This window comes from Cyprinus carpio, chromosome B4 (genome assembly GCF_018340385.1).
Source record: "Cyprinus carpio isolate SPL01 chromosome B4, ASM1834038v1, whole genome shotgun sequence".
Taxonomy (NCBI): Eukaryota; Metazoa; Chordata; class Actinopteri; order Cypriniformes; family Cyprinidae; genus Cyprinus; species Cyprinus carpio.
The window spans coordinates 25140444-25155064 of NC_056600.1; positions in this window are offsets into that span (position 1 = coordinate 25140444).

Below are 14621 nucleotides of genomic sequence, written 5' to 3' on the forward strand. Positions count from 1 at the left end.
TCTCTTTAAAGGCTATTGGGTCTATTTGATATGGGTCCACACCAAATCAAGCTTATCTTCTCTTTATATCGACGACATGAAGCCATTAGGCTACTGCTCCCCTCAACTACAATCAGCGTGTGGCTAGGGGCAGGACAGATGTCATGTCAACAATATGGCCGCGGTTAGCTACTTCCGGTGTTTGTGAATAAGCCCTATTGACCGTCGTGTTTGGTGAGTAACTTGGTTACACATTGCACATTTGTACGAATTACTACATTTTTGTTCATGTCACACACGTGTCTGTGCCGAGACATTAATGACAATTTTAATATTTGGCTGAACTAAGCCTTTAAGCCTAAACTCGTTTAATTATTATTATTATTTTCTCAAGAAAACAAGGCTTATTTTGTTTGTATCTTGTTTTAATAAATGTCTAGATATTTGTACTGGAAAACAATATTTGTGTTAACAGTTTAAAGGCAAGATGTCCTAGTTTTCACATTCATTGCACACCAACTGAAATATTTCAGGTCTTTTATTGTTTTAATACTGATGATTTTGGCATACAGCTCATGAAAACCCAAAATTCCTATCTCAAAAAATTAGCATATTTCATCCGACCAATAAAAGAAACGTGTTTTTTAATACAAAAAAAGTCAACCTTCAAATAATTATGTTCAGTTATGCACTCAATACTTGGTCGGGAATCCTTTTGCAGAAATGACTGCTTCAGTGTGGCGTGGCATGGAGGCAATCAGCCTGTGGCACTGCTGAGGTGTTATGGAGGCCCAGGATGCTTCGATAGCGGCCTTAAGCTCATCCAGAGTGTTGGGTCTTGCGTCTCTCAACTTTCTCTTTCACAATATCCCACAGATTCTCTATGGGGTTCAGGTCAGGAGAGTTGCCAGGCCAATTGAGCACAGTAATACCATGGTCAGTAAACCATTTACCAGTGGTTTTGGCACTGTGGGCAGATGCCAGGTCGTGCTGAAAAAAACGAAATCTTCATCTCCATAAAGCTTTTCAGCAGATGGAAGCATGAAGTGCTCCAAAATCTCCTGATAGCTAGCTGCATTGACCCTGCCCTTGATAAAACACAGTGGACCAACACCAGCAGTTGACATGGCACCCCAGACCATCACTGACTGTGGGTACTTGACACTGGACTTCAGGCATTTTGGCATTTCCTTCTCCCCAGTCTTCCTCCAGAATGACATGCAAAATTTGCTTTCATCCGAAAAAAGTACTTTGGACCACTGAGCAACAGTCCAGTGCTGCTTCTCTGTAGCCCAGGTCAGGCACTTCTGCCGCTGTTTCTGGTTCAAAAGCACACGCCTGTGCACGGTGGCTCTGGATGTTTCTACTCCAGACTCAGTCCACTGCTTCCGCAGGTCCCCCAAGGTCTGGAATCGGTCCTTCTCCACAATCTTCCTCAGGGTCCGGTCACCTCTTCTCGTTGTGCAGCGTTTTTTTTGCCACACTCTTTTCCTTCCCACAGACTTCCCACTGAGGTGCCTTGATACAGCACTCTGGGAACAGCCTATTCGTTCAGAAATTTCTTTCTGTGTCTTACCCTCTCGCTTGAGGGTGTCAATGATGGCCTTCTGGACAGCAGTCAGGTCGGAAGTCTTACCCATGATTGCGGTTTTTGAGTAATGAACCAGGCTGGGAGTTTTTAAAAGCCTCAGGAATCTTTTGCAGGTGTTTAGAGTTAATTAGTTGATTCAGATGATTAGGTTAATAGCTCGTTTAGAGAACCTTTTCATGATATGCTAATTTTTTTGAGATAGGAATTTTGGGTTTTCATGAGCTGTATGCCAAAAATCATCAGTATTAAAACAATAAAAAAGACCTGAAATATTTCAGTTGGTGTGCAATGAATCTAAAATATATGAAAGTTAAATTTTTTTATCATTACATTATGGAAAATAATGAATTTTTTATCACAATATGCTAATTTTTTTGAGAAGGACCTGTATAAGTATACAGCATATATAGAGGTCAAAGATGAAAAGAGTTTCTCAAGCATCAAAACAATAGAATTTTAACACAGCTTTCAATTATTTTTGTAAATCATAATGTGTCCTTTCAATTTCAATTTGCAAACATCATGATTATTGTACATTTTTACCCTGATTTAGAGACAAAAATGTCATTCAGTGTAATGGTAGTTCATATACCAAAAAAATCTTGTCAGGCATATTTAGAACAATAATTATCTAGAAACATCATTTCATGAGTGGAGAAAAAACCTGCTCACAGCTGAAGAAACCCAAAAAGCCTCATTGTGCAAAGACTTTCACACTCAAAGGAAACTTTAAGAAGCAGGTCAGGATTCACAGCGGAGAGAAAATTTTCCCTGTAAATTTACAATAAAATACTGGCAGCAGTGGTTCCAGCCATTTACTGTAATTTTATAGTTTTGGCACCGTTTTTACATTTTACGACTGTGCTGTAATTTCACAGTAATGGCTACAGCTGTAACTGTGAAATATAATACAAGTTATTTTCTATTTACTCTACTGTCTGATACGCTATCATCTCTAGTATACTTACTCAATGGAAAAAATAAAGGAGAAATAGACTGATATAGTGATTCATTTGCCATTTATTAAAACAACTAAAAGAACTGTTAAATTGGCTGTTATTACAATCTTTTAACAGTATTAACATTTTACAGTGTGTTTAACAATAAAAGCAGTGTCACAGAGAAAAAGTGCAATTAAAGGAACCACTGAGTAAAAAAAGAGAGAAGAAAAAAAAACAGCCCAACACGCCACAGTTTTTTTTTTTAAATCTGGCATTAGACTAAGTGCAAGTCTGAGAGGAACAAATTAACCAAAGCAATAGCTGAAAAAAAAACCTTACGACGAGGCAAAAAATGCCTGAGAGGACATCCGGGTCTGCAGAGAAAACATTTTGAAAATGTTTGGAAACACTTTTACAAATTCGTTTGAAAATTAATATGCTGTTTAATGAACTATTTTTTATCTTTTGTTACAGTAGAGGAGGAAAAAACTGCCAAAACACAATCTTAACAGAACTGCAGGTCAAGACAAGACCAGGCAGTTCAGCTGTGTGTAAAAGTGATTGGGTTTTCTAGTTAGCCAGAAAGGAGTAAATAGTTAAGTGACTGAGCATCTGTATATTATAGGTGTGCATATGTGTATAGTGCATGAATGTTGGGGACTGTGCATGAATAAATGTTTATGCTGAATAGGTACGTTTGAGAGCACAGTGGGGAAGTAAAGCCAAGCGAACCCTTGGAAACTGGTTGATTTTCTGCATTGACTGCTCATATAATCTGAACTTCATAACAGACAAAACAATGTTCACCTAAAGAAATCTCAGAATTTACTCACTCTTATGCCAATTACAATGCATGACTTTTCTTAAGATAGAAACAAAAAGATGATTTCAAGGAATTAAATCGCTGTGATGTTCATAAAATGGCTGCCACTCTTTTCACATCTAAAAAACACGAACAGTGATCGTGACATTAATGTGAAGCCAAACAACAGCTGTGAAAAAAAAAATATTTTTAACTCTTAACTGTAAATAATTTATTCTGATGTAAGTATCTTGTGAAGTTTGTGGCGGTCCTTTGTGTTTGCGATGTAAGCTTCACAATGCATTTACGTCAATGTAAGTGCTTATTTGACAGTAGACCGAAAGCAATAATTTACAGTTATCTTAGTATTTGTAGCTATATTAGTATTTTTCTCACACATGCCTATGGTTTGGCTTTTGATTTATCTGATGGGTTTTTAAAGCATTGAACTAGTGGCAGCCATTTAAAGGCATTTTATGGACTCTCATGGATGGATTATTTCATTAAAAATCCTTATTTATGTTTATCTGGTTGCCATGATGGCATGAGGGTGAGAAAATTATGAAAGAATTCTCATTACTGGGTGATCTCTATAAGCTAACAACACACAATCATAATCTACCATGTCTTTACTATGAAACATCTACAACGCTGTGGAAAAAAAAAGTGAAATTTGTAAGATGTTTTTGTTTATTCATTAATTTATTTTTTGTAATAGAGGTTAAGAAGTCATTTGTTATTCTTGATCAGTTAAAGGGATAGTTCGGCCAAAAACAAAAATGTCATTAATTACTAACCCTAATGTCATTCCAAAGCAGTAAGACCTTCATCTTCATCTTTAGAACACAAATAAAGATATTTTTGATGAAGTCCGAGAGCTCTCTGACCCTGCATAGACAGCAAGGTTAATAACACGATCAAGGTCCAAAAAGGTACCAAGAACATCGACAAAATAGTCCGTGTGACATCAGTAGTTCAACCGTAATTTTATGAAGCTACAAGAATACTTTGTTGCGCAAAAAAACAAACTTATGTCACATGGACTGTTTTGTTGATGTTCTTGTTACCTTTCTGGACCTTGATTGTGGTAGTAACCTTGCTATCTATGGAGGGTCAGTGAGCTCTCAGATTTAATCAAAAATATCTTAATTTGTGTTCCTAAATGAACGAAGGTCTAACGGGTTTGGAACACCATGAGGGTGAGTAAATTATGACAGATTTTTCCTTTTATCAAAGTATCACCCTTTAAACAGAACTGAAAAAATGATCCCAGTCCTGACTCATGAACTACTATTACAAAAAAAAAAAATAAAAAAAAATTTGTGGGTCATCATGATAACAAGGTAATCAGATATTTACATATCTTTCCCATAGCACTCTGAATGTTTAGCTGAAGCACCTTATGTTTTGTCTATGCATGTGATCAGATGCAATTTTAGGTAATATTAATGCAGAAAAACAAACATTTCCAAAGGGTTAATATACAGTTACTACTGAACAAGTAAGTGGTAGGGAGCAATTAAGTTTAGTTACCTAGACAAAATCCCATTCGAAATCGATGAGGTTCTTTAGCAGGTTCTTTAGCAACTTTGGGGTTGACAGTAGCTGACTTCTTATTCACGATCTTTCCAGTTTTCTTCGAAACGACTTCAAAGCCTTTTTCAGGGTTTATCCCGACAAATCGTCTAATAATATGAATATGTTGATACGAATATATATACAGTACAGACCAAAAGTTTGGAAACATTACTATTTTTAATGTTTTTGAAAGAAGAATATATATACAGTACAGACCAAAAGTTTGGAAACATTACTATTTTTAATGTTTTTGAAAGAAGTTTCTTCTGCTCATCAAGCCTGCATTTATTTGATCAAAAAATACAGAAAAAAAATGTAATATTGTGATATATTATTACAATTTAAAATAATTGTTTTAAATTTATTATACTTTAAATTATCATTTATTTCTGTGATGCAAAGCTGAATTTTTAGGATCATTATCACATGATCCTTTAGAAATCATTCTAATATAATGATTCATTATCAAAGTTGGAAACAGTTCTGCTGCTTAATATTTTTTCAGAACATGTGATACTTTTTTAGGATACTTTGATGAATAAGTAAAAAAAAGAAAAAAAAAAGAAGCTATGTTTTTTAAAATATAAATATTTTGTAATAACAATATACACTACTGGTCAGTAATTTGGGGTCAGTAATTTTTTTTTTCTTTTTTTTTTTTAATAAAATCAATACTTTTATTAAGCAAGGATGTGTTAAATTGATAAAAAGTGATAGTAAAGAAAATATATTATTAGAATTTTTTTTTAATTTTGAATAAATGCAGTTCTTTTTAACCTTTTATTCATCAAATATATTAGACAGCAGAACTGTTTCCAACACTCATAATAAATCAGAATATTAGAATGATTTCTAAATGATCATGTTATACTTTAAATGATTTTTTGTTGCTGTCGTATGCCTCTAGTTTGAGCTCCGTCACGTTATTCTCTATCTTCTATTTTTTTATTGCTGAAATCTATTTTATACACCATCATTTTCGTTTCTATAACGTGTGAATATATCCTCTATCGTATTCTACAACAAAAACAATCAGAGCGCCTTGTTATCACTAGTTTTATTTTGATTTCCCGAGTCCGCTAGTAGCTTATAGCCCATTAGCATCACCAGCGTGGTTGTCGCTAAACCCGCGTGCATCGCTAATACTCTATTCACACACACATTACAATCGCTTTACTCACTGTTACTTGCTTTAATGGCGGATGTTTGTCTACCTTTGAGTGCAGGTGACGACACGTTCGAGCTGCATTCGGTGCAGCTCGAGCTGGAGGCCGTGGAGAAGCAGATTCGGGTCCTGGAGCAGAGGCAGTCCCAGCTGAGAGAGCGGAGAGCCGCGCTGGAAACCTCCCGGGCTGACGCTCACAAGTCCAGGGTAAGTATACAGCGCGCTGCTAACAGTCCCACCACCTCCACCCCGTGTGTTTTCTCTGCACAGGCCCGGTGCACACAGGACGCGATCTGCCCAGATGTCGCCACTCATCGTTTTAATCATATGCTAGACTTAATTATATCACATGGAATCAATCTTACTGATATAGATATCGTACCTCAAAATGATGAAGTTACTGACCATTTCCTTGTATCGTGCATTTTGCGTATTGATGATAATAACTATATAGCTTCGCGTTATCGTCCGGGCAGAACTATTGTTCCAGCCACCAAAGACAGATTCACAAATAACCTGCCTGATTTATCTCAACTGCTCTGTGTACCCATAAATACACATGAACTAGACAAAATGACTGGCAATATGGGCACTATCTTCTCTAATACATTAGAAGCTGTTGCCCCCATCAAATTGAAAAAGGTTAGAGAAAAACGTGCTGTGCCATGGTACAACAGTAATACCCACGCTCTCAAGAAAGAAACTCGTAGTCTTGAGCGCAAATGGAGAAAAACGAACTTGGAAGTTTTTAGAATTGCGTGGAAAAACAGTATGTCCAGCTATAGACAGGCTCTAAAAACTGCCAGGGCCGAGCATATCCACAAACTCATAGAAAACAACCAAAACAATCCAAGGTTTTTATTTAGCACAGTGGCTAGATTAACAAATAACCAGACGCCACCCGATCTAAATATTCCCTCACAGTTAAATAGTAATGACTTTATGAATTTCTTCACTGATAAAATAGATAACATCAGAAATACAATAACAAATGTAGATTCTACAGCGTCTAATACTTTAGTTTTATCCATCGCACCCAAAGATAAACTGCAGTGCTTTACAACTATAGGACAGGATGAGCTAAATAAACTTATCACTGCATCTAAACCAACAACATGTTTATTAGATCCTGTACCCATTAAATTACAGAAAGAGTTGTTACCCTGTAGCAGAAAAACCGCTTCTCAATATTATTAACTCGTCGTTATCTTTAGGTCACGTCCCAAAACCATTCAAGCTGGCGGTTATTAAGCCTCTTATTAAAAAACCACAACTAGATCCTAGTGAACTGGCAAATTACAGACCCATTTCAAATCTTCCATTATGTCTAAAATTTTAGAAAAAGTTGTGTCTGCTCAATTGTGCTCCTACCTGCAAAAAAATTAATCTCTATGAAGAGTTTCAGTCGGGTTTCAGGCCCCATCATAGCACAGAAACTGCACTTGTTAAAATTACAAATGACTTGCTTCTTGCATCAGATCAAGGCTGCATCTCATTGCTAGTTTTACTTGATCTTAGTGCTGCGTTCGACACCATAGATCACGACATACTCATAGATAGATTACAAAAACTATACAGGTATCCAAGGGCAGGCTTTAAGATGGTTTAGATCCTACCTGTCCCGATCGCTACCACTTTGTTTATCTAAATGGGGAGTCATCTCATTTATCACCAGTAAAATATGGAGTGCCACAAGGATCTGTCCTAGGTCCTCTGCTATTTTCAATATACATGTTGCCCCTTGGTAATATCATTAGAAAATACGGGATTAGTTTCCACTGTTATGCTGATGATACTCAACTATATATCTCAACAAGACCAGGTGAAACTTCAAAATTACCTAAGATAACAGAGTGTGTTAAAAATGTAAAAGATTGGATGACCAATAATTTTCTCCTATTAAATTCAGATAAGACAGAGATATTACTTATTGGACCAGAAAACATTACACAGAATCTCGTAGATAACAATTTGCAATTAGACGGATGTACTGTTACTTCCTCTACAGTCAAAAATCTGGGTGTTATATTAGACAGTAACTTGTCTTTTGAAAATCATATTTCCCATGTTACAAAAACAGCATTCTTCCATCTTAGAAACATTGCCAAGCTACGAAACATGTTACCTGTTCCTGATGCAGAAAAGGCCAGTGTCATGCATTCATGACCTCTAGACTGGACTATTGTAATGCACTGCTAGCTGGTTGTCCTGCATCCTCAATAAACAAGCTACATGGTAGTCCAAAATACAGCGGCTAGAGTCCTTACCAGGTCAAGAAAATATGATCATATTACCCCAAAACTACAGTCTCTGCACTGGATACCTATTAAGTTTCGTATCAGTTACAAAATATTATTGCTTACCTATAAGGCTCTTAATGGGTTAGCTCCTGCGTACCTAACTAGTCTTCTGCCATGCTACAACCCATCACGCTCCCTAAGGTCACAAAACGCTGGACTTTTGATAGTACCTAGGATAGCAAAGTCCACTAAAGGAGGTAGAGCTTTTTCGCATTTGGCTCCCAAACTCTGGAATAGCCTTCCTGATAATGTTCGGGGTTCAGACACACTCTCTCTGTTTAACTCTAGATTAAAAAACACATCTCTTTGGCCAAGCATTCAAATAATGCATCTCATAATTTTGGACTGCAGTTATATCTGATCAAATGCGCATTATTATTCTTTAACTTGGGTTAAACTAATTAATTTTACTTGGCTGGAACAGCAGCTACGCTAATTATGTCTCGGACCTCAGATGATGCAAAGCCAGATACACATCCCGTGGTAACTAGGATTTACACAAGCTCCAGTCTGGATCCAGAACACCTGAGAAGAGATGATGCCAACCCCTCAGAGGACCTCAGATGATGCTAACCCAGAGACAACATACAGAACTACCACATTTTTGCTATAAGTTTGATTGCATAATTGCTGTTAATAGTGTTAATCGTCTGTTTGTTTACGTCTTTTATTGATTTTTCTGAACATTTCTGCCATATGCACATGAACTGACAGTCACCACTGATAAGCTACTACTAAATATTGTAGAAACTTAATTTTCTGTAAAGTTGCTTTGCAATGATTTGTATCGTAAAAAGCGCTATACAACTAAGTTTGTGGTGTCCACCTGAGTTGACGTCACTAGACTGGATGTTACATGTGACACTGAAGGCTGGAGTAATGATGCTGAAAATTCAGCTTTGCATCACAGGAATAAATTATTTTTTTAAAGTATATTCAAATAGAAAACTATTATTTTAAGTTGTAATAATATTTCACAATTTACTGTTTTTTTTTTTCTGTATTTTTGATCAAATAAATGCAGGCTTGATGAGCAGAAGAGACTTCTTTCAAAACATTAAAAATAGTAATGTTTCCAAACTTTTGGTCTGTACTGTGTGTATATATATATATATATATATATATATATATAAATATATACTTGCTGAAATTATGGAGTAATAAAAGGGGAAAAAAGCAATTTACAGGTCACAGTAAAAGGTGAATAAAATACCTTTGAATGAATTCCAATGTGCCACATGCCTCCTCTGGATACTGAAGGTTAAAGACGTAGTACATTGCAAACATTGTTGCTACTGCAGTCAGAAATCTCGGGTGTACGCGCTCACAAATGAAGTGGCCCTCAAAGGTAATCATCCATCGTTCAATGCAGGTCTCTGACCTCCCTGAAATGATATACATTTTTTTTAAACCTCAATTAGATTATATCTTGAATAGTTCTCAGGGTGTCTTCTTTCCCAATTATGCTCAAAGTAATAGTTTACACATAAATGAAAATTTACTGACAATTCACTTACTTTCATGCTATCCAAGATGTCTATGACTTTTTCATCATCAGAACACAAATACATTTTCAGGAGTAACCTGGACCTATGTATATGTGCAAAAAACTATTTACTGTTTCCAGTCAAATTACGAAATATTGGTGGCACTGTGTCAAATTACACGCATCCAAACCCAAGTACATTCTTTCAGGGAAACAAATTCTCTCTGTTCTTCTCGCATTGAAATCCACCGAATAAACACAGGCCAAGCACTGCTTACATCACAATTCGTGTCACTGGAGATTCCTGCTTCCCTTCTCTTTTGTGAAACAAATTCTTAATAACAAGAGAATATTGATACCACCAATAATGGTCTTCTTTTTGGATTGTTTTATATCTGATGAAACATTAAGTCACATACATCTTTGATGGCCTGAGGGTGAGTAAATTATGAGAACATTTTCAATTTTGAGTCTATCTTTCTTTTAAAAGTCATGCCTTTGTAACCGACTACCAGCATTAGTTGTGACATACTAACCACACAGAATAAGACAAGGGCTGGTAGATTTCGCATCTTCTCAACATCAGCTGCAGTCGCAGAAAACCTAAAAGAGAACAAAATTCTGAATTACACTCTTAAGATAAAATTAAACAAACAAAATATATAAATAAACACTCACATCTGCATGTGCCATCAGTCCACTTTCACTCTCATCAAAATGTGCCAGAAGAAGCTTGATGACCAGGTGTGCAATCTCAAGGCTGTCAGCCTGGGACAAGACATCCTTCATGACTTTATCTTTTGGTCTGCTTTTGAAGTACTTAAGAATGGCCTTTCCACATTCTTCCATGGGCATCTCTAATGCATGCAGTATATCAATTTCAGTGAGCAAATGAAAATGGGCACAGATGGACTTTTGGTTAAAAAAGGTAAGGCCCCGTGCTCTGTATGTCATCAACAGAAGGAGCAGTGTGTGGAGTTTAAATGCTGACGCTGCAGACAAAATGTTGGTCTCCATCAGATTTTGTACTTCTACTTTCTCAATTCCGGTAGTTCCTTCCTTGCTGTAAATGTCCTGTAGTCGCTGTCTTTTTTTGTGCCTCTATTGATTCCCTTGGTTTCTTCAGGTGGGTGAGTTGTGGCTGAAATCTAACACACCCGTAGGTGTCTGTGGGTCCTCGTTTGCATCCAGACTTCGGCATGGTTCTATGATGGCGAAAACTGCTCTCACGGTTAAGATTTTCCACACACGTGTCTTTACTTGCATTAAGAGTGATGTATACCCTCCTGCTATTGAAGCACCATTTGGAAACTGGTCCGCAAAGCTGTTAGGGTATTGCCTAACAATATTTTTGGCAGACCGTGAGACATTGAGAACGCGTGGGGCAAAGCTCATATTTGCGCATTTCGTCCACTAGGACTCTCACCATCTTGCCGCCGTTCTGCAGGTTTAGGCCTCTTGCCTGCAGAAATAGCCGATTGGATCTGTGGTGGCATTCGATCCCATGGGACCTGGAAAGTTGTGGGCCATGTCTTGGAAACGATAAAAGTATGTGGAGAGGATGTACTTGGGTTGGCTGTTTCTGAGGAAAATGACATGCAAGCTTGACTGTCATGTGCTGAACTTGACAAAGGAGAGGCTAAACTTGGTTCACTGTAACTTGAACATGGGCTCGAGGTGGCTTGTAAGTTCAGCGTAATCACTTCAGTTTCTGATGACAGAAAAGTAAAGGGATAGTTCACCCAAAAATGAAAATTCCATCATTGATTACTAACCTCATGTCGCTCCAAACCCGTAAGACCTTTGTTCATCTTCAGAACACAAATTAAGATATTTTAGATGAAATCCGAGAGCTCTCTGACCCTCCTTAGACACCAAGGGTCCTACCACGTTCAGGGTCCAGAAACTTTGTAAATACATTGTTAAAATAGTGGTACTCCCCTGTAATGGCGGAGGACTGTCTCAGGAGAGAAGAAATCGTCAATAAAGTTTATTTTTGTTTTCTTTGCACACAAAAAAATATTCTTGTAGCTTCATAAAATAACGGTTGAACCACTGATGTTTATATGGACTATATTAACAATGTCTTTATGTTTCTGGACCTTGAATGTGGAAGGACCCTTGCTGTCTATGGAGGGTCAGAGATCACTCGGATTTCATCTAAAATATCTTAATTTGTGTTCCGAAGATGAATGAAGAGAATGACATGAGGGTGAGTAATTAATGACAGAATTTTAATTTTTGGGTGAACTATCCCTTTAACATATTTCAAACTATAATGATGATAATGATACTATGTACAATATTACTATTTTATTTTACAAATTATTTATATATTTACACATTCACATAACATCAAATATAACTCTGCAAAAACAAAAATGAGCTCAAAAATGGATATATAAGTAAAGAACGCCACTGCCTGTAAGAACATATTTACACTTTATGTGCAGGTAATGTTCATTAACCTTAAATGTCTTTGTTAAATTACCTGATTTGAAGACCTGAAGAAGCTTTCTAAGCTGAATAACTGGCAAGACATCAGTAAGGTCTTCTTGTTGAACATACTGCAAATCTTCTTTGCTTTCTAGCCCAGAGCTCTGAAGTTTTGAAAGTATCTGTTGCAGAACATCTGAGGATAAGTTGGGCAATGCTCGCAAAATGATGTCTTTAACCTCAGTACTCCAGGCAGACATTGGTCTATAAGAAGAGAAAAGAGTGATGAAGACAAAGTACAGGCATGCCACACACTCTGTACTCAGGCAATGGGTAATAATCTAACAGATTCTCGTGTTTTATACAGCACATTCTCTCAGTTGCTGCAAAACTGTAAACACCCCATGTTAGGAACCAACACAGCCTGATATTCCTGGATTACAAAATGTACAAATGAACCCTGATGAACAAGAACCAATTTGATCTTTCCAGCTACAAGCCCGTCATCACAGTCTCCGATCAAAACAAACTTGTTTTTTTTGTATTTTGTGCCCCTCAGTGTTTGCTGCTTCAAAATTCAAATTTGAAACTGCCCTCCTGATCTCCTCACTGTATTCCGTAAAATAAAATTCTGTGCTTTTTTTCAGAACAATATCTGGTGGGAAAAAGTTACCCGCATAAAGGTACGCCTGAAGCAGCTGATGCTTCTCTGCAAGCGTGCGACAGAGATTCTTGAAATTATGCGATTTTCGAGCACACTGTTTGAAATATGTGTTTACTTTCGAATCTCATAGTCCATAAACGGATTAAAGGGCCAAAGTGGAAAATCAGTTATGGATAATGAGTGATATAGTGGTGCTTTGGTTTCAGTGTGTGATTTGGAAAGGCTTTACATCGAGTATGCAAGTACTCAATCAATACTTCAAGGTAAGCTATCTGGCCTGCAGAAATAGCTGGTGCACAAATAAGCTCTACTATTTGTCGAAGCTGTAACACAAGCTGCCATTCCTCATTTTCAGCTGGACTTTTAATCTTATCTCCAATCAAAACTGGAAGCATCCTAAGTAAACACCAGTTTTGCACTGCATGGCCAGAAAGTTTATCCCCACCCGGAGCAACCTCAACGGGTTTGTCATTAGCATCACTACCAAAGTATGAGAACTGACTTATTCTCCGATTTTAATTCCTGGTAATCCCGGTTGGCATACATGAAAGTGACGGAGGCTATTGAACAAAGTCAAATTTGATCCCTTCAACTGCACTTGAAGCACCATCATTCTCAGCGTGCTCTTTGTATGACTCACTGTGCGCTTAGTACCTTTAGAAAGAGGATCTTCTCTAAATGTTTCTCTGTCGATGTTGCAGTATCTGCAAAATTTCAAACTCTTTGAAAATTCTCTACAAATCCACCAATACAGTGTGAGCCCAGGTTGTCCCCACAAATTGCAGTTAATATTCCCAAGAAAACTTGTCCATCAGGAAAAATAACACCACTTACCTCAAGATCTTTGAGGTCTTTGATGAGTGACTGGAAGATATTTTCTTGCCCGAAAAAATTGAAATCCTGCTCTCTGCAAATAAGAACAAGTTGCATCTGGTCAAAGCTATACCTATGATGTGGAGGGATGTCTGCAACTTGTTTTTTCTACCAGAACCAAGAGGGTTGGCAACTTCTAATGCATCCTGGTAGAGAATTATGCCAAAAGATGAGGGGTCATTTCTAAGCAAACTATTTTCTGTTATGCTGTTGCCATCCCAGATGTCCCAAAAAACATCTTTACGAGGAACATTATAGTAATTTGTTTGTGATGTTCCCGTACTGTGTCAATTTGTAACAGTGTCTTTATAGTTTCTTTGATTGGAACATATTGTGCAAAGCACTCTTTGCCGGTCTTATTTTCTCCAAGACAAACCGGAACTGGTGCTACGTGGTTAAAATTACTTTTGAAGTAGGTTTTTCATTTTTGGTCAGTATTAAGTATGTGTGAACTGTAAGTCTGAACCTGAACAAAGGTCATCACTATGCAAAAACACATCAACAATGGCACATATATGCCTTTCAGGAAGCTGTAATGCTGCTAATTTGTCTCTTAACTTGAAAAGCAGATGTTCCTTACTCATGTCATGAAATTCTTGAAATTGACTAACAATTGTTTGAATTGCAGATGATGGAAGTAGACATTTAGATTGCAATTTAAGATAAAATAAAGCAAGATGTCTCAAAAACAGTGCCTCATCAACACTTTCTGCACTGTCATCTTGTTCCATACTTGGAGCCTCATGAAGTACTTCCGACTGATGGTCAAAACTCTCATACATGCCACCAGGATGTGCAACCGAAAC